Genomic DNA, 21,575 nt, shown 5'->3' on the forward strand with positions numbered 1-21,575 from the left:
TGCAAATCCCTTCTTATTGGTCTGATTTGAAGTAAGACAAATAATACAAGGTAAGTTGAGTTAAAAATTTGCAAAGGAAAGACCTTTTACTCTTTACATTGCTATCCTGGTAATCTATTATAAAAGTGCAGTAAAGGAAAGAAGCCAGGAGCATAGGATAAAGGTATCTGATAAATAAGCAAGTAGTGTTCCCCTTGCCAATTACTTGGCATCTCACTTTGTAATTAATGCCACAGTAATGAAAAAAGTGGTAGGCACGAAGATTGGGCCTTTTGTGCATTCTATACAGAAGCAAACACTCATAAAAATCTAGCTCAAAGCTACCCTAGTTTGGCTTTCTCCACAATCAAAACTTGCTGGAGAATTAGAACAATCCCATAGGGGTTTGTGTGTGTGTGCGTGTGTGCGTGTGTGTGTGTGTGTTACAATGTATTATATAAGAGTGACATCAGCCAATTGTGGTATTGCTGTCTCCATTACACAGACAAGGGTGTCCTTCATTCCCCAGACATGATGGAATCTTGTACCCATTCTGCCAGGAGCTAACATCATGGTATCTATTATGTTGTTCACTAGTTGTCCTATGAAGCACGTTAGCTAACTGCTGCTTCAGTCGCTATATTAACTGCCTGGCCATGCCTGGTGTATTTCCAAGAAGCTTATTTTGTTGTGCTCTATGCAAACTTTCAGGAAATCCTAAAAGTACTTAAAAGTTAAATAGTAATGAGAGTAGTAATATTAATAGGCATTGTTTTAGAAGTAAGAAAGAATATAATTTAGGCAATTTTGATATTATTTGAAATCTAGTATGTGTTTCAAAAATTATCAAGCTAATATTGTAACAATATTCCACAAAAATGTTTTCCCTGTCTATCTACATAAACTGGACAATGGTGAATGGCTGGGGGTCGGCAGGTTGGATAATGAGGTGTTTAATTGTGACACTTTGGAAATGGTGCTGGGATGGAGTGTGTTGACTAGCTATACACGTGGATGGTTAAGTGAAAAGGCCTAAGATTTATATTATTTGAGGGATAAGCTACAAAGAAAGGGGAGAACAGAGGTGAGTGAAGAGAGAACGTTCGAGGCTAGAGAGTACAAAATACAGTGGAGACCGTAAAGAAAACTAACCCCTACTTTTCTAAGCTTCGCATGGGGTGTTTTCCTTGCAACTCCCATTAAAGTCAATGGGAATCACGCAGCTAAAACCCTGTGTAACTCTTTGACAATTTACTTCCTAGTGTCAGGAAAAGAGTACTACCTACTAAAGGCAATTTACTCATTTTAGTTTGTGCCTCCCATACAAAGATGAATTTGATAGCACATAGCAGGAGGAAAAGAGAGACTACATTTAAGAATTTTGTTATTGCAAAAGAAGTCATCATTGAAAAATGTCACCTAAACTCTCACCTTGTTTAGCAACAACAATAAACAGAAAAGCAATCCAGTGAAAGAGTATGAAAAGAAGTATGGACTTGATTACAGGAAAAATTGTGATTGCTAGTATTAGGTCTTTTTTTTTTTTTTTTTTTCACTTTAAATTCTCTAGCTCTGAGCACAATCGCAGGATAATAAGAATACAGGACAATTCTTAAGACACCAAATTGAAGTTCCTGATTACTTGCTTTTTCTGTGCACCTCAAGTTGTACATATATAAATACAGCAATGGTATCCTTACAGAATTCTTAATAATACACATACAGTGGGGGTGGGGTTACCATAGGCTCCTAGTTAATAGGTGGCAAAATAAATAAATGGCAGATGTCTATTCTGCTGTAAGCAATAACTAAATAAAGGCAACATGACCTCTATATAGTATTATTTTTGGAAGCTATAGGATGTGCCTGTTAAAAAGTACGTGCTATTTACAGACTACTTCATGAACTTTGAAATCGGAATACTAACACTGGCTTTCAGCCTTTATTTTCATTATGTCTCTATATTTCTTTACTCTCAAATGAAAAGTCTTTATTTCAGTGCTCTTCCATTTTACTGATATAATTCTAATTTCACTGTTATAAGTGGTATATGGGCTGAAGATGGGGCTTCTGTATTTTCTGACTCCCTTCTCTGTGATTTGTTTTGTGACTTGTCCTTTGGAGGGTGAAGAAGTGAGACCCTACATGGCTTTTTAGTGCATTGATGGAGCAGAGACACTTCTATGAACAACTGCCTATGCAAACTGATTACTCGGCAGTATAATTTATCAGTTTTTACGGGTAAGTGAGTGCTTCTCACTATGGATTTAACTTGCACTTCAATTTAGGTAAGTATACTGCTGCAGCAGCCTTGAAACCAGCACTCTCTGATTGTACCAATTAGTAAATCCTGAACTTTACCACCAGAAAAAGACATAGCTCCACATTTATGAATGCCTGGCTTTTGAGAATTAGAGTAATTATGTCACCAAAACTGCCATTGATTTTTCAGATAGACATCTCAATAATTTTGCAAGAGTAAAAGCCTTTTTCTAAAGCACATGGGTATTTTTTATGGTACGAATAATACATAGGGATGAATACAGTGATTTGATATGTGAGAACATTTAAGCGAGGAGGTATTTTATTTGAACAGAATTTAGATGTGTTTCTGGGCTGAGTTCGTGATTATAAATTTCATGGTGGAGGGTTTTGACTGTGTGAGAACTTCTAACATCTAATTTTTTTTGATGGAGGGGATTGAGAATTTACAAAATAATAGAATAGCATGTGCTGTTGTTAAAACAGATTATAATATTATCATAAAATAATAGATGAAAATGCATTTAATTTTCTATGTTTTAGTTTAAAAATTCACAGCTGGTTTATGCTCCTCCTTATATCCCAAGCCATTTGTCATTGGTGACTATATCATATATCCTTAACCAAATATACATTAACAGATTTCTGTTCACAAATTAAGCCTGAACTGAATTTAGCACATAGAATTTTTTAGCCAGCTATTAAACTTCTTCGTTTTTTCCTTCTAATTGAACATAGGTATGGTTAACAGCATTTTTGTATCAGCAAAAATAAATGAATATCAGTATTTAACCCCCCCCCCCCCCCCGGCCCACAAAAAAACCCTGATATTGCAGGGAAAATGTCATTCACAATATTACCGATACTTGTTTTCCTCATATTCCAGTGTCACTGTTTCATTTTAGGTAAGAACTTGAATACTCATTAACAAATTTTATGGAGTTAAAGACTTACAAGGTCATATATTCGAGATCTCTTATTTTAGAAATTATATTTTCCATGATCTGAAAGAATTAGATATCTGAACCAATTAAGTTATAAAATTAATCTGTTTGTTTCAGACTTGTTTTGCTGGGGAATTTGCTATAAATCAATGTTTGCTGTCACTGAAGTTTAGGGCATCTTTCAATATTCATTTAAAAAATATCTCCTTCCACGTGGTTAAGGAATTATTATGACTTTGACATTACATCTATGCAATCATTTTGCAGTATGTGTAGCTGGAGAAAGACAGACAAAAATAATATAGTTTGCCTTTCAATATCTCAAAATCATGTTTTTAGTTTCTAGCACGAGGTTTTTAGGCACACACACACACACACACTGCATTGCCTTTGGCTCAATGAGAAACACTTTGAATATATTTAACCTGAAATATTTTTCCAGTCCTGGAGATACTGTTTCTTGAACTAATTTTATCACCTGTACAAAATAATTATGTAAGCATTATCACTAAGAAAGTCTAAGAAGCAAAAAAGAATAAGTGTATAATCAAATTAATGACTGATTATATGCATAAGGACGAGTCTGTATTCATTATTTTCTTTACCGTGGCCACATTTCTCTTTTTCTTGTTTTCCTATTTATCTGCGTTTCTTCAAACATGACACTTGACTAGGCTTCTGCAACTAAAATATGTTTGGAAAGCTAAAATGTGGAAGGAGGTAATTGTTGGGTAAGACATGGCACTGTTAACGATGTTGATTCTCTGGCTCCAGAGATCTTCGGGATTTTTCATATGGTAAATTTCTGATGCTCCACCTCAAAGATTTGAAGCCTGATCTTCGTTCTATATCCAAGAAAAGGAAGCCATTGTACGATAGGCTGAGTATTCTGGAGCAAAAGGTCATCCAATGTTATACAAGCTTGCCTGAGACCAAAGCATGGAAAGGAAATCCTCCTCCCAGGCAGTGTTGTCTGTTCCCTTCTTGGCGTGTGTGTACAACTTCTTTAACACTAAGGAGATTTAAGCATGGGTACTGAGGGAGGAAGGGGCTTTATAAGGTGAAATGGGGCCTTGAAATTTCTCAAAGATACCCTAAAATAGACAAGGAACAAGTCTGTTCCAAATGGTAAGATGGAGCAGGATAGTAATGATGGAGCAGGATAATTTTTTATTTACAGTTATAAAACATTGGGTGAAATACAACATAATTTTCATAGTTATTTAAGTGTGAAAGGCACATAATTGGTAAGTTAAATTATTTCACATCTTTTAAGAGGCAGTGTTGGGCAATGGGAAAACAAATAGGTTATTTATCTGTTTTTCCAATAACATGCTATACAAATTAGAGCAAGTCATTTAGTTAGGGCTTTGTATTGCTTCACTAGCAGAAATTCGTAGCATCCATTTGATTATATTTCAGGTCTTTTGGGATACTAGTATTAGATGATTCTGTGTCATAGCTGTGGTTGTCAAAAGTGCCTACGTGGATACAAGACAAACAATATTCTAACATGGTTAACGTAACAAGTGATGCAAGATTATTGCTGATATCTGATTTTTTTCAGTGTTATTTGAGCTCTTATTCTCCAAGAGGATGTATTATATTTACTACGATGGTTTCATTCATTTGCTCATTTGCTCACTCATACTGAGTATTGACTAAAGGCCATGTCTATCCTGTCTGTCAGTAATTCAGAAACCAGTAAGATAAAGTTTCAAAACTTCAAAATACTGATCATCTGGTGAATGAGGATATAAAACAAAGGCAACAACACAACACAGCAAGCGCTATAATAAAAATGTGCCAACATTTTTATGGGAAGTTGGAGGAGTTGCTCCTAACTTACCTCAGAGAGGCTAGAAGACTCTGTACAGGATGTGATCCCTGAACTAGATTGACAGATGGGACCACTTCAAACTCTTGTCAGTAGACTGAAGATTGCCACAGGAAAGTTCAAAGCCAATTAATGTTTTTTAGAAGGTCTTTGGCTTTAACACTTTCCATGGCTTCAAAAATATACATTATTGTAAAGCTCTGCTTCTACCATTTTGTTTTGGTATTGGCTTGCTTTCTTGTCTCTTTTACATTACATAGGAAGGGAGGGGAAAAACAGTAAGTACTAAATGTAGGTGTCTGGTTGATATCATGACTACTTTCCACTCATTCAATACCTCCATTTAAAAAATAATATATCTCTGTGTGTATGTATATGAAAAAGTAAAGTAAATATATATAAATTATTATGAGATTTTTCTGAGATAACAGGAAAGATAATGGAATATTAATAGGCCCAAACAGAGAAATCTATACTCAAATTATTTTAAATAGTTGGTAATTCTAAGGCTTTCCAAGAATAGTTAAATATTCAAACTTTTTTTCCCCATTATACAATGTGTTAGAAGGATTCTTTTTCTAGCAGGTGTGAAAAAGAAGCAGGTAGCAGGAGAGCTAAGTACACAGAAAATATTTGAAACAAAATCAGAATTTAATGATCTAGGTCAGTGATTCTCAAACTATAATGTGTTTAAGAACTACCTGAAGAACTTGTTAAAGCAGTAGGCCTGGGGTAGGACAGATTAGTTTTCATTTTTTTACAGACCCATGGATGATGTTGATGCTGTTGGTTGAGAATCACACTTGGGGAATCACTTATCTAGACGAGTCCTTCTGATATTTAATCTATACAAATACCCTCAATCTTGTTATACTGAAGATGCTGATTCAGTAGACCTCAAGTCATATTACATGGTCTGGTGATTTCAGAAAATAATAGGTTCAAATAAGGCTTCGAGTTTATTTCCTGATCTAATAAAATTTTATCCTTACCAACAAGATCACTGTTTCTTGTATACAGTATGAATATATATTATCACCCCATTGAGAGAAGAATTTACTGAGCTCGTGTTTCTTGTATGAAATGACTGCCCTAGTTACTAATTAAGTAAAAAGTGCGTTTCTTCTTTTACTTGCTTCCATAACCATTCTGAAGCTTTAGAAATGAAACACTATCCAGACTGGTCATTTATTGAGTTTATTATGTTTTCTTGATTCTAATAAATGATATATAAGTACAGATGGCAAAAAAGTACTGCTCTAATATCTCAACTCAAAAAAAGAAAAATTTTAGGAATACTACATTAGGCAAGGATCGTTATCTAGCCCCCTTATTTAAAATTTTTATTTAGTTAGACAAAGTCTATTCATATAAAGCAAAAAGTTGAACTAAATCTTGTCAAATGAGCTGGAAAATATACTTAATTTTGATGAGATAACAGTCCCTGGTGGATTATATGGGTGTGGGTGTGAAGGAGCCTTACTAATAAGTGTTGGCTGTCTTCAACCCACATTTTCTCAGTAATTGATAATTCTCCATTTCTTCTCTGCTATGTAAACCTTTTAAAAAATAGAATAGTGGAATCATGATAATGATAATACATTAAGAAACTTGAAGTAGAAATTTCTAATAGAACATTCAAATAAAAAATACAAGTAATAGAATCTGTAGTACATATTTTGGCCAACTTTGAATTGTTTGAAGAACCATGGGGATGCATACCTTCTTTTTTCTCTTATGCTGCTCCCATTCACATATTTTTGAGTGATGTGACACCGTTAAATTCTGTAATTCAGTGACTTGAAATGATGTTTGCATAGTTAGCAGCAAACATCTCTATTCTGCTTATGTATGTATTTATTTATTTGGCTGAACTGGAACAAATATGGGTAACTGATTTGAGTATTTGTTAATGCAAATACCAAAGCCTTTAGCCATATTATTGTAAAACTATTTTAAAGTTTTACAAACTATTTTAAAGTTTCATAATAATTTTAAGATTTATTTCTGCCTGGTGTATGTGGTTTTTTATATGATCATTTATGAGGATAAATGATTATAACAATAATCTGTAATTAAGTACTTTGTCATTTCTACTCCTTTTGCCTATTTCCAAAGGGTATTAATTTCTGATCCACTCACCAAATTGAACTATTACAAAAAAAAAAGGTTTACTTGCAGGATGTTTGACTTCTTAAAAAACACCATGCTTGTGTCTTTAGGTAGTATCTATCTTTAAAAAGGTGCAAACAATGGGATCTCACAATGTAGATATTTGGGCTAGAGGAGCAGTGGTTCTTAAACCTTTATGGAAATACAATTCTTTATAAACTCTGTGGTCCTTCTTTACAGAAAATGTTTATGAAGTACACACAAAGAAATTTTGCATACAAAGTAGTGTCTATTCACGATCTTCTTGAAGGAAGATTCAGTAACTCTAATCTTGATAATTGAGGTAACGTTAACCAAAATGCCATCTTTTTCCTTCTTTCTTATATAGACATTGAAACCAGATGGATCAATAGACTGTTTTTCTAAATACATCATTTTGTTTTTATTGTGTAAACCTTTCCTTACAAATAAGCCTTTAGACTGATTTGTAACATGGAAGTAAGTGGACATCTGGCTTCTCTGAAAAATATGATTCACTCATTTGCATTTTTAAATTCCATTCATTCCATTTTTAAATTTTTCACTTGTCCTCTTTGCTCTTTCTAAAAGCAACTCTTCTCAACTCTTTTCAATTTCAAATACCTAAAGAGTTTATATTTCTTATAATTCAGAACATCATTTCTTTAAAATTTTTATAGGAAAATCAATATTCAAGATCCACAGCATGAGGAAACTCTGATAGGTAGGTGAGTGAGAAGTTACTTTAAGTGCAAAAAGAATTTGGGTGACAAAAATCAATTTACCCCTAGTTATTTCTCATATATTGGTCTTGGTTGACTTGGAAATATCTTTCAAAGGTCATTTAAAAAATTTTATGGGGCAAGATACTAACAAATAATTCATTCTTCAGGTTGGTTATAAGATTCCTTCAAAATGTGTTTTGAGTATATAAAGGTATTTCTATTATTAATGACATGCTTGAAATAAATTCTGGGATGAAAGACTATAGTGCTGTTTGATTGTTCATGTTTATTATTTACAGTAATAGATTGTGTGAGTAAAAACTGAAGGTCTAAGAACTTAAAATCTGGAAGATTTATTCATTCATTTCAAGGTCTCATCCTTCTTTATCGTGGCAAAACAGAATTTGTAATAATTTCCACAACATTGAACTCTCATAATAACCAAGAACAGAATGACATGGAAATTCCATTCAAATTTTAGATGCGGCTTCTCACAGAGCATTTTATTTCTCATCTTAAAATAATAGGCACATGTGGAATCCTAATTAAACACATCTAATATCTTTGAATATTTTTCTTTAATCAACTAGTCATATCCCAGAAAGGTGCAAGCACGTGTGTGTGTGTGTGTGTGTGTGTGTGTGTAAATATTTCCTCCAGTTGAGTAAAATAGTTGGTAGAGCCAAAACTAGATGGACAACCATGATAAGCAAAGATGAGAAACTGACAGAAATTAGTTCACCATGATCATCAGCTGTGAAATTTGGACTCAATAATGAAAGTATAGCAGAAGATTATGCTTTTCTTAGAGTATCAGTAATATGAGTCTTCAGGAGATTTTCTCAGGGGATATGCAGCATGAATGGTAGGGAGGTATAGAAGTAAAACAAACCAAGAAGACCAAGTGGTCAAAATTAAGCTCTGAGCTTGCATGATCTCATTTGTAATTCCTGTCTCACAACTGGTATTCTTGTTAATGTCATACAATATAGAAAATACTAGGATGAACACATTGGACTTAAAATTAGGGAAAGTAAGTTTGATTCCACTTTCCAGCCTAGATTTTGTGACAGCCATTACATTGAACTGAGTCTCATTTCCTCAATGGAAATGTGATTTAAGTTAGATTTAGATTTAATAGAGCACCATCTTGTTCTATTCCCCCCCAATTTTGATGCCTAAAATTGGGGAGAAATAGATGATTGTATTAATGATGTAGTTCATAGATATGTTAGGAAATGATAATTCCCCTTATTGAAGTCAAGGAATTATAAGCCTTTTTAAGAAAGCCTGTATAATTTTATAAGATAGAGTCATAGATGTGGATCATGCCTAGAACCAACTACTCTTTAGAGAAGTCAATTCTTAGTCTACTGTAGCATAATCAGAGAGAATACATCAATCTCTTGAGATAAGGCAAACTGGTCCCATTAATCATTCAGAAATGCCCCAGCTCTTCTGTTCTGGGGAGGATGAGGTTGCTATCATCAGGATATCCCTAGATTTTTGAGTAATTGTTACTACTTTTGCACACATTGCATGGCAGTCCAGTATGAATATAACGATCTTTAGTTCCTTAAGAACAAGTAGTTCACTTCTCTTTATCACTGATGTAGCTGTAAGAATTCTGCATCACGAGGCAGTATGTATCCTCTCTCTTTAGAAAAAAAAAGTTACTCTCCTAGTGAGAGAGAGAGTAAAGTTACAGATGTAAGTATGTAAGGTGTTGAATGCTGATTAGCATGTCATTCGGGCTTTCCACTTGATGTAATTAGGAGAAATGAAGGAGCCTTAAAAAACAGCTCTGGAGAGAAATGTGGACAGCTGTCTAAAGCATTTTGTGTTTCAAGCAAATATTCCTGGAATTCTTCACTGAAGGAGATGCTAGAAAGTAGTCTCTGAGCATGACTAGATGAGTCTGTGTTTAGTAGAGTAGGTCAAAGCAGAAATTATATGTTTGAGTTGGTAAGGCCATAAAACAAGTGCAGAATCAATCAATCGCCCTCTTTTTCGTAAAAATCCAAATGGGTTTTGGTGGTGGTTTTGGTTCATTCTGTCTTGCCTTGTGAGATGGATAATATCTTTCTCTATTCACTTCATAAGCATGTGGCAAGGACACAATAAAAGACAATTACAGTTATGCAGCACATAAAGACATTTCAGCCAATGATGGACCACATATATGACAGTAGTCCCAAAAGATGATAATATCAGATGTTTACTGTACCTTTCCTATGTTTAGATACACACATACTTACTACTATGTTACAGTTGCCTATGGTATTCAGTACAGTAACATGCTGTACAGTTTTTAGGAGCAACACTCTATGGCATATAGCCCAGGTGAGTCATAGGCTATACCATCTAGGTTTCTGTGAGTACACACTATGATGTTTCCGTAACAACAAAATTGCCTAATGATGCAGTTCTCTGATCGTATGGCTGTCACTAGATGACGTATGACTGTTCTCAATAAAATAACTTAGAGATTTAAGGGAAAAAAGTACAACCATATAAAAATTAAGACATATAAGCATTCTGTTGTGGTTTATAGTGCATTCACTTGAAGTTATTATTGTAGTGGTATATATGAACTGATGTCCTTAACCTCCCTTTACCATAAGTAAAATTGAAGACTAAAGCCTCCATGAAGCCAATATAGAACTTTAAACTATGGGACAATATCTTTACTGGTATAGTAAAGTCAGTAAAGAGAGGAAAAGATGAAGCTAAAACTTTTCTTCTGAACTATATTTTCATCAGCTCTGCAGTTTGTTTTGTGTTAAGTAAATTTTTGTTGAAATAAAGCATTAAAGGCCGGGCACGGTGGCTCACACCTGTAATCCCAACACTTTGGGAAGCTGGGGCGGGTGAATCATGAGGTCAAGAGATCAAGACCCTCCTGGCCAACATGGTGAAAACCCGTCTGTACTAAAAACACAAAAATTAGTCGGGCATGGTGGTGTGCGCATGTAGTCCTAGCTACTAGGGAGGCTGAGGGAGGAGAATCACTTGAATCCAGGAGGCAGAGGTTGCAGTGAGCCGAGATCATGGCATTGCACTCCAGCCTGGGTGACAGAGTCAGACTCCGTTTCAAAAAAAATAAAAATAAAAATAAAATGAAAAAAGAAATAGACATTAAAAATGCACAAATGAAAGTGTACATATTATTACTTAAAAAAGTGAACATACCTGTGTAATACTCAGTAAGTTCAAGGAATAGAACATTATTAGCATATAAGGACCTCCCCTTTGTCACATTTTGTCATTAGAAAAAGAAATTGCAATCTTGATTCTTTTATCTTGCAATTAGTTTCATGTTGCTGACCTTTATATAAGTAGTAACATATCATATGCACTTTGTTGTACCTATATTGGGTTGTATAATTGCAGTTCACTCATTTTCATTGCTGTAGAATATTTCGTCACATAAATATACTAAAATTCATTAATCCCGACTTTTGACAGACATAGGTTGTCTTTAATTGTTGGCTACTGTTAATCTTCTTGTATGTGATTTGGGCACGCAAGTACACATTTCTGTTGAATATATACCTAGAAGTGGAAATGATGTGTAATAAGGTGTATGTTTGTTCAACTGTGGTAGATTTGATCAAATAATTTTCTGAAGCAGTTGTACTATTTAATTCTTGTACCAGCAATGTCTGATGTTGCTCTATATCCTCACCAGGGTTTGGTGTTGTCATTCTCCTTAATTTTATCCATTTTGGTGGATATATAGTGATATCTCACTGTAATTCTAATTTGCACCTCTTTGACAACTAATAAAATTTGACCATTTTACATACATTTATTGGCCATGGATATTACCTTTTGTGAAATATCTGATCAACTCTGTTGCTCATTTCTTTTTTGAGTTGTCTTTTTTCTTCTGGTGGTGTAGTAGTTGGTATATTCTGGATACGTGTCCTTTTGAAACATGTGCCTTGCAAACATCTCTTTCCAGTCTATGGTTTGCCTTTTTCACTTTCTTAATGATGTCGTTGGATGAATATAATCTCCTAATTTTAATGTGGTCTTCCTTAATGGTTAGTGTATTTTGTGTACTGTTAAAGATAGCTTTACTTATCCAAGAGCATAACAATACATTCTTATTTTTTGGAAATGTATTTTTACCATTTGTTTTTATGTCTACAAAGCACCTGAATTGATTTTTGTGTATGCCGAAAGGTAAGGTCCTTTATATATTTTTTCTTTATGTATAACCAATTTGCTCAGCAGTATTTATTGAGAAGAAAATTCTTTCAATATCTCAGTGCAGTTTCACTTTTGTCCATAAAGCAAGTGACTACATATTTGTGCAGATTTGTCTTTAGGTTCTCCTCATGTACACTGTCTCCTTTCTCTGTGCATACACTGTCTTAATTACTATATATTGTATTAAGTCTTAATCCGGTAATGTATCTCTGTTGAATTTGTTCTTCTCCAAGATGATCTTGGTTATTCTTATCCCTTTACATTTCCATATGGATTTTAAAATTATCTTGTGGATTTCCATATTTAAAAATATCTGCTAGAATTTTGATTGAATCTATATATCATTTTTGAAAGAAATGTTATCTTTTCAACATTGTATTCTGTTCAGAAACATGGTAAATCCTTTCATTTGTAGTTTTTAATGTCTTTAATTTCTCTCAGTAATGGTTTTTGGTTTTACATGTGCAGATCTTATGCATATTTTATTAGATATTTTTTCTTGTATTTGCTTTCGTTGGATGCTGTTGCAAATTGTACGTATATTTTTATAATTTCATTTTCTAATTGTTAGTGTATATCAAAGTAAAATTGATTTTCAAAATATTGACTATTCCTTCAATTCCCTTGCTAAATTTACTTGTAAGTATTAATTGGTTTACTGTAGAAGCCTTTGAATTTTATATGTATAGAGTTACATCATCTGCCAATAATGTCATTTTTTCTTTTTCTCTAATCCTTGTATCTTCCAGTTATTTTTCTTGCTTATCTCTGGCTAGATGTTGAACAGAAGAGGTATTAATGGACATCTTTGTCTTTTTCCAACTTTGTGGAGAAAAGCTTCTGTGTTTATGTATGATACTAATTATGGGTTTTATGTAGATACCTATTAATATCTACATATATTATTAGGAAATTTTATTCTATTTCCAGAAGTGCATTGATCAATTTTCAAACATCTGTGGATTTTCTACTTAAAAAATTCAGTTTCTAATCAACAGCAATGAGATCAGAGAATGCACTATGATTTTAATTCTCAGAAATGTGAGAATTAAACATTGAATAAAACATGATCTGCTTTTCTTTAGCATACAATACATTCCATATGCACTTGAAAGAATACCTATCACCTTTAAACACAATGTCATAATAAGTCAGTTACATCATGAATGTTTATTTTCTTGCTAAAATCATCTGTATCCTTACTGATTTTCGTTCACTTTTATTATTACTTAGGGAAATATGTTAAAATTTTCCACTATGATTGCTGATTTGTGCATTTTCTATTTCTGTCAATTTCTTTTGTTTCGTATATTTAAAGCAATGTTATTAGATAGGTAGATGTATAAATTTTAAACTGCTGTATTTTTCTCATGTCCTAACCCTTTTATCATTAAAATATGCTCTCTTTATATCTAATAAAATTAGGTTGCCTGAATATTTACCTTGTTTGATATCGTTGTAGCAACATCAGTCTTATTTTGATTCATATTTTTGAGTTGTTTTTCCATCCTTCACTTTCACCCTCTCTGTGGTATCTAAGGGCATATGGGTTTGTGCGTGTGTGTTTTAACAGCATAAAGTTGGGTTTAAAAAATAATCTTACCTCTTCGTTTTAACAATGTTGTATTTAGTCCATTTACATTTAATGTAACTGCTGATACATTTGAATTTATGTTTACCATACTACAAGTAATTTTCTATTGTGTTTACTTATTTTGTTTCTGTTGTTTCTTTGTTTTGCACTAATTAACTATTTCCATTAATCCACTCTCATATTTGGCTAGTTTAGTAATTATACTTCACAGATTTTTATTGATTTCCCAAGAGATTACAACTCACACTCTTATTTAAGAGAATCTCTTTTATTTGTGTTTGTTTTTTTTTTGTTTTGTTTTTGTTTGTTTGTTTGTTATTTCTTCTTGAGACAGGGTCTCTGTCAGCCAGGTTGAAGGGCAGTGGCATGATCATACTCTTGGGTTCAAGAGATCCTCCTACCTTAGCCTCCTGAGTAGCTGGCATTACAGTTTCGAGCCACCATGCCCAGCAATTTTTTTTTTTTTTAAGAAATGGGATCTTGCTATGTTGCCCAGGCTGGTATCAAACTTTTGGTCTCAAGTGATCCTCCAACCTCAGCCTCCCAAGTAGCTGGAACTACAGGCACATGCTGCCATGCCCAGCCCAGAGCATCTGTCTTAAATTTGCACTCTTACTAACTTCCAGAAAATACAAAACCCATAAAACACTTTATTTTATTTACCCATTTCTTGATTTTTGTATTCATATTGTCATGCATTTTAATTTTAGCTGTATTTTTAATTTTAATTTTTATTTATTTATTTTATTGAGATGGAGTCTCGCTCTGTCACCCAAGCTGGAATGCAGTGACATGATCTCAGCTCACTGCAACCTCCGCCTCCTGGGTTCAAGCAATTCTCCTGCGTCAGTCTCCTAAGTCGCTGGGGCTACAGGAGCATATGCCACTACGCTCGGTTAATTTTTGTATTTTTAGTGGAGATGGGGTTTTGCCATGTTGGGCAGGCTGGTCTCGAACTCCTCACCTCAGGTGATCTACCTGCCTCAGCCTCCCAAAGTTCTGGGATTACAGGCATGAGCTACTGTGCCTGACCAATTCTAGCTGTACTTTAAACCACAAAGTAATTTATTTCTTTTTGTAGATGTTATATATTTTCAAATGTACATGCATAGTTACCATTTCCATTACTCTTCACTTCTCTCTGCATTTTTCTATTTGCTTCTGGCTTCTTTTTCATTTTGCTCAAAGAAATACTTTACTATTTTCTTTAATCTGTGTCTACTGCTAATGAGTAATCTTAGTTTTTATATTCTTCTTTCATTTTTGGAGGACATATTATCTGAGTCTAAAATTCTGCTTTAGTAGGGTTTCCCCCCCTTTAAGCACTTTAAAGATAAGGCATTACCTCCTGGTTTCCATTGTCTCTTCCACTTCTTTGAAAGAAATGATACTTTCGCCCTCCGGGCACTCTTATGATTTTTCTCCTTGTCTATACGTTTTGCCAGTTTTATGCTGAAGTCCCTCATTGTGATTTTCTTTGTGTAGTTTTCTTTATATTTATTCTACTTCAGGTACACAGGATGTTCTGAATTTGTCCTTGCAGTTTTTCTTCAGCATTGAAGAATTCTTGGTAAAAATCTTTGCAATATTGCATTTGCCACATTCTCCCTCTGCTCTTTCCAGCACTCAAGTTGCATAAATATTAGATCTTATTATCACGACCCACATATGTCTTACGCTCTTTTCTGTACTTTCTATTCATTTTACTCTACATGCTTCAGTCTCAGTATTTTCTACTGACTTATCTTCCAGTGTTGTAATCCCTATTTTAGCTCTTTCCAAACTACTGTTGAGCTTATCTTTTAACATATGCATTTAAGTAACTATGTTTTTAGATTTATATGTTTTATTTGCTTTTGTTTAGGTTTTAGTTTTGTGGTAAATTTCTCTGTCATGTTTCATTTCCTGAAGCTGCTGATTAATTTATCTTAAATTATGTGTCTGTTATCTTTAATATTTGTGTCACGTTTGGGTTTGTTTCTATTGTCTGCTTGTTCTTTTGAGACTCCTTTTTCAACAAGATTATACTGTCTTTTTTTTTTTTTCATTGAATCATAGACATTCTGTTTGATTGTGAGAACCAATCTGTTATCTCATTCCAGAGAAGATTCATTCCCTTCTGTGACAGGGAGCAAAAGAATGGAACATATCAATCTAATGATGAATTGAGCTGACTGTAGATGGTTTTCTGCCTTTGTAAGACTTAGTATTCCTCTTTCCAAGGGTATAGCTTTCTAGATATCCTAGTTGAGAGTCCTCACAGGATCATGAGAATGCCAGTATTCTGTCCTGCTTTATATATATATTTTTCTGAATGTCTCTTAGCCTATTGTTCAATGCAGCTTAATTAGTAACTTCCTTGAAGAGTGGAGTGGTACAAATCCTGATTCTTTTTCTTTGGATTCTCTGTCCCTCAAATTTCTATCTCTTTTGATAGCATAAAACTCCAATATTTTACTTCTTAGTCTCTTGAGATTGCCTAAAACTTCTCTGCCTATTAACAGCTGGCCTTCATCTGCGTTTCCATCTTCTTGCTCTAAGCCAAGAATTGGCAGATGCCATAAAGGGAAAAAAATATTTTAAAAAAATTGGGATTGCCATGGTAAGCTCCCTTTTCTCCGCAAGTTTGCTCCGAAGTCTTGACTATTTCAGAAGCTCTCCTATGCCTTCATCTTGTGTCTTTGCATATTGTCCAGCTTTTCCTAATTGCTTTTAGCTACAGCTTGTTATTATTATTTTGTTGATGAACATCCAGTTTGAAATCTATTAACTTTGGAAAAATAATTATCTACTACATATATATTGTAAAATAAATAAGTTTATTTATTTCAGGTTTTTAAAAAAGTCTATTTTATTATTTTTGACCTACTATAAGCTGCTCCATGATATTTGAAAGTGGAAGTCACTTCCTATGAATATTTTCTTTGAAAAATGATTATATTAGATAATGTTCAGTGATATTTTACATGTTAAATTGTTTGAAAATAAATCACTTAAAACTCTATATACTCTGGTATTACAAGGAGTTACAGTGTATAACCTTATGAGTATTCTTTCTTTCTTTCTCTTTATTTGTTTTCTTCTCTCTTCCCTTCCCTTCCCTTCCCTTCCCTCCCCTCCCTTCCTCTCCCCTCCCCTGCTCTTCTTTCTTTCTTTCTTTCTTTCTTTCTTTCTTTCTTTCTTTCTTTCTTTCTTTCTTTCTTTCTTTCTTTCTTTCTTTCTTTCTTTCTTTCTTCTTTCTTTCTTTCTTCTCTTCTCTTTTCTTTCTTTCTTCTCTTTTCTTTCTTTCTGCTCTTCTCTTTTTCTTTCTTTCTGCTCTTCTCTTTCTTTCTTTCTTTCTTTCGCTCACAATCTCAGCTCACTGCAAACTCCGCCTGCCGGGTTCAAGTTATTCTCCTGCCTCAGTCTCCTGAGTAGCTGGTATTACAGGTGCATGCCACCACACTCACTAATTTTTTAAATATTTTTAGTAGAGACAGGGTTTCACCACGTTGTCCAGGCTGGTCTCGAACTCCTGACCTCAGTGATCCGCCTGTCTTGGCCTTCCAAAGTGCTGGGATTACAGGTGTGCGCCACCGCGCCCGGCTGTATCCTTTCTAGAGTATGCAAATTGTGTGTCCGAATTAAAATAACCTGCCAACATCTCTTAAAATATATGTATTATATGCTTTAAGCTTGGCTATGTTTTGAGAAATTGTTAGAACTTTAGTACATAATACTTTACTTATAAAGTGATGTATTAAGCCATTCTTGCCTTACTATAAATAAATACCCAAGACTGGGTAATTTATAAAGAAGAGGTTTAATTGGCTCACTGTTCTACAGGCTGTATAGGAGGCATGGCACCAGCATCTGCTTCCGGGGGGCCTCAGGAAGCTTTCACTGATGGCAGAAGGTGAAGCAGGAGCAAACATTTCACATGAGAGAAGGAGGTGCCACACAATTTTAAACAACCAGATCTCATGAGAACTTATTCACTATTGTGAATACAGGACCAAGAGGATGGTGCTAAACCATTCATGAAAAATCCATCCCTATGATCTGATCACCTCCCACCAGGCTGCACCTCCAGTATTAGAATTACAATTCAACATTAGATTTGGGCGGTAAAAATATGTAAACTATATCAAATGATAACAACATAGGAGAAAAAAACTCAGAACATCATAATAATATATTTGGTTATTGGGGTACAAGCTCATATGGATGCTTTAAAAAAGAGTCTCAATAATTAGATGCTCTTGGTAATATAATATAACTCGAATGAGTTCTTAGCATCTTAGCTTTCAATGATGTGTTAAGAATTGATATAAAATTGAAATAATCATTATACATACTGAATCAAAAATATTTTGCAAGTGAAATGTATCCCGTAATCTCTTACTCAAGAAGCAGAAATTGAGTAAACTCTGTGTTAAATGAAATAGTTTTGGAACTGCTATGTTCAGCACCTATTTCTTTTTGACATGACACTGTCACTGTTTGCACCAAAGACCCATTTTGGATACTTGATTAAAAATCATGATTGGCTTTTCCTCTATATTTTAGTACCTTGATTCTCAGAAAGGCTTAATTCCATGTTTCCGGCTCCTTCCCATCTTCTCATTCTGTCATGTAATCTTACCTCAGGTATGTCTCATTTTTTTCCCCACCAAAGGCAGTTATATTCCTGAACTCATCTTGCATGATGAGTTCAGGTGCATATTATCAAATAGTTGATCTGATAAACTGATATTTAATAAGATGCATATTTCAAGTGGAAACATATTTCAATCAAATATTTCATTATGATAGGTCTTGAATAAAAAAATCTTCATGTTGTATTAAATACACATTTTCAAAGGAAAAACATTGCTTTTTTACATTAAGCATTTAAGTGAGTCTGCATAATACACTTTTCTGGTTATAAATATATAGATTTAGTAGATTCTAAAGATTTCTCCCCTCCCCAAACCAATTCCAACCTGAGGGATATGGTAGAACAACTGTCATAGTAATTAAGCCATTCTTGTACTTTGAAACTTTTCTTCCAACCAAGGTAGCATCTGGTTTTCTTTATTTTGACAATTGTAATTTCCCAGTTTCAGGAAATTTTACATTTTCCTTCAAATTAGCATTGTATGTATGAGTGTCTGCCAGGTTTCACAGTTTGCAAGTGTAATATCCATTGGATATTTGTATTGGAAATTACAGGTTTTTTATTTAATAGTATGCTTTTAGGAGGGATATTATCCGTAAGTCCCTGAAAGAGTAAGACATTTTCATTCAAATCTCTAAATTATTTTATCACCTCCATTCTATAAAGATATTTGTCTCAATGATGTTCAAGGATGCATTAGAAAACAAAATATACATACGTTGCCACATGTATATAAAAACAATTTTGAAGGTGTTTCACATAATCCAGAAAACAAACTATAAAAAGAAAAATGAAAATATTATTATATTATTGGTGGCCTTTATCCGCAAACTTTACTATCCTATCGTAAGCCTTATATTCAGATAATTACTTTTATATACATTATCAGTAACAGACTGATATCACTCTGGTTATATTATTATTCTCTTATCTATGTCATTAAACACCTTACTACTTAATTATATTCTCTAAGTGGTGTTAATATAAAACTGTTGTAACTTCAAAACATTGAAAATCCCTGGTCTAGCTGTTATAACACCACGTCCACAAGATATAGCTATATGCCTCTTTTATACTGCACTTATGTTTAAATTTAATGCCAACATTTTATTGCTAAGAAACATGTTAAGCGAGGATGGAGACACCATATTTATTGAAGGGCACATCTACATTGGCAGGTGTTTTCTGACTTAAACATTTGTTTCAGATAATATTTTATTCAGGAGCATCTTATCAGCCAAAATGTTTTCTCTTTTTTTTTTCCAGTTTTGAAAATTCCAGTTTCCTCACCACATATTTTAAGCTGGAAATGTTTAAGAGGAAATATTCTTTTCCTTGGTCCCAAATGCTTCAAAACTCTCATTTCCTCAGCGAAAATCTTCTGTCCAGGCTGGTATTCACACGGAATATTTCAGCTCTTCAGGCATTGAACTTTATTTTCCAAATGTTTTCTCTTTAAAAATAGGCTTTTAGATTGTAGCTTCTCATTTGGAAACAGTTGAAAGGGTATGTAAGTATACAGGTCAAGGGGGAGGGACTTGAAAAGTACCAATTAGGGTATGGCATTTGTCTAAGACAATTTTAATATTAATCTCGGAAAGATAAATGGCTAAGGTTCTTAAAGAAACTGACTGCTGACAATGTCTGGAATTAACACACTTAATTCTAAATCTGTGCAATTTGACCTTAATTTTTTTGTGAACAAAAGTTCCACTTTGCACTAATTTGCATTGCTGCTACTTTCATTTTAAATTGGAATTTTTTATCACCATCCATCTGTAAGATACCTCCTGTTACTAATTTCTGATGTGGATCCTCTCATTAATATGAGATTCACAATTGCATAGATTAAAAGTTATCTGATCATATCTGGCTCATCCCATGTTGTATCATTCTGTTCCTATATTTGATAGAGAGTAATTTAACTGTGACAATGTTAGTATATAAAGATAACGAGTCAGATAGTAACTATTGGAAGAGTAGAATTTTAATACATATGTTGACAGTTTTATTTTACAGGGTTTAACAGTATTAGGTGGATTTCTTTTTCTTTTTTAGACATTTTAATAGAGTTGAAAACATGAACTTTGTATTTTGCGATCTCATAAATCATAAAGATTTAGACATAAATGATGTGATAATGATACTTTAAATAGTTTTCTAAAGCAATATGCATGTGTAAGTAATTTTTTTTTCTTTTTTATGATGAATCACTTGGAAATCTCTTTAAGCAAAATAAATTTCTGTTTCTGATAAAAACTTTTGTAAGCATATATAACAATATAGAAAACATTGTTTTTAGGGATATCTGAAGACCAAAAGGTTGAGTTACTGAGAGAGAAAAGAAGCCTCTGGAATCCACTTCCCACAGAAACTCTTCATGCTCTTAATTGGTGGTTTAGATCAGCAACAAAGAAACAAACCTTTCCAACAAAAGACAGGAGTGCAGTGAACTGAGGCTCCCTGTAAGAGCTGGATTTGAGGGTGGAGTTAAAGTACCTACAGAGACATCAAGAATTCTCTTTATGATCTCGGACACATCAGTTCCTGGGTAGGCCAATGCTAAGACTTCAGGATACTTGGAAACTCTCAGCATCTGTTCTTTTATTTGCTTAAAAATTGAGCATCTCTAAATATTAAAATATTGTCTTTAATATCAGTGATAATTCACTGAAGGATTAAAGGACTCTTGCTTCTACCTGGTTTCAGTAATTATAATAAGCTTTATATAAGGCTGTGCATTTTTAGCCTCAATCCTTCAACTTCCCCAGTTCTTTGGTACCTATTATCTCAGCTTTTCTTCCCTAATCTTCCCAGAGTGTTAACTCTGAGAAGAAACACATGCTTTGACTAGTGCTTCCTAGAAATGATGCCTGTATTTTCTCTCCTGGAAAATAAGGATGACACTACCCACCTTCCAAAGTGGTTGGGGCAAAAAATGAAATAATATTTGTGAAAGTGCTCAGCTCAGTGGCTTGTACACAGAAGTTGCTAATAAATTATGGCTCTTTTCCCAGCTATTCTCTGCCCCTACCCTCTGACCTGTATGATGAGACTTGCTGGTACCCTGGTTAATGACATCTTTTGGAGCCAGTGGTGTTTCATGCTACCTAACCATGCCTTGTAGAAGACTGCCTACCCTTGGTAAACTTCCCTTTTCATCACCTTAAACTCCTTTCCTCTCCAGCTTCTCCTATATATTTATTTGACTTAACAAATCTGAAGACCTGAAGCCTAAATGACTAGA

Source organism: Piliocolobus tephrosceles, chromosome 6, assembly GCF_002776525.5.
Source record: "Piliocolobus tephrosceles isolate RC106 chromosome 6, ASM277652v3, whole genome shotgun sequence".
Classification (NCBI taxonomy): Eukaryota; Metazoa; Chordata; class Mammalia; order Primates; family Cercopithecidae; genus Piliocolobus; species Piliocolobus tephrosceles.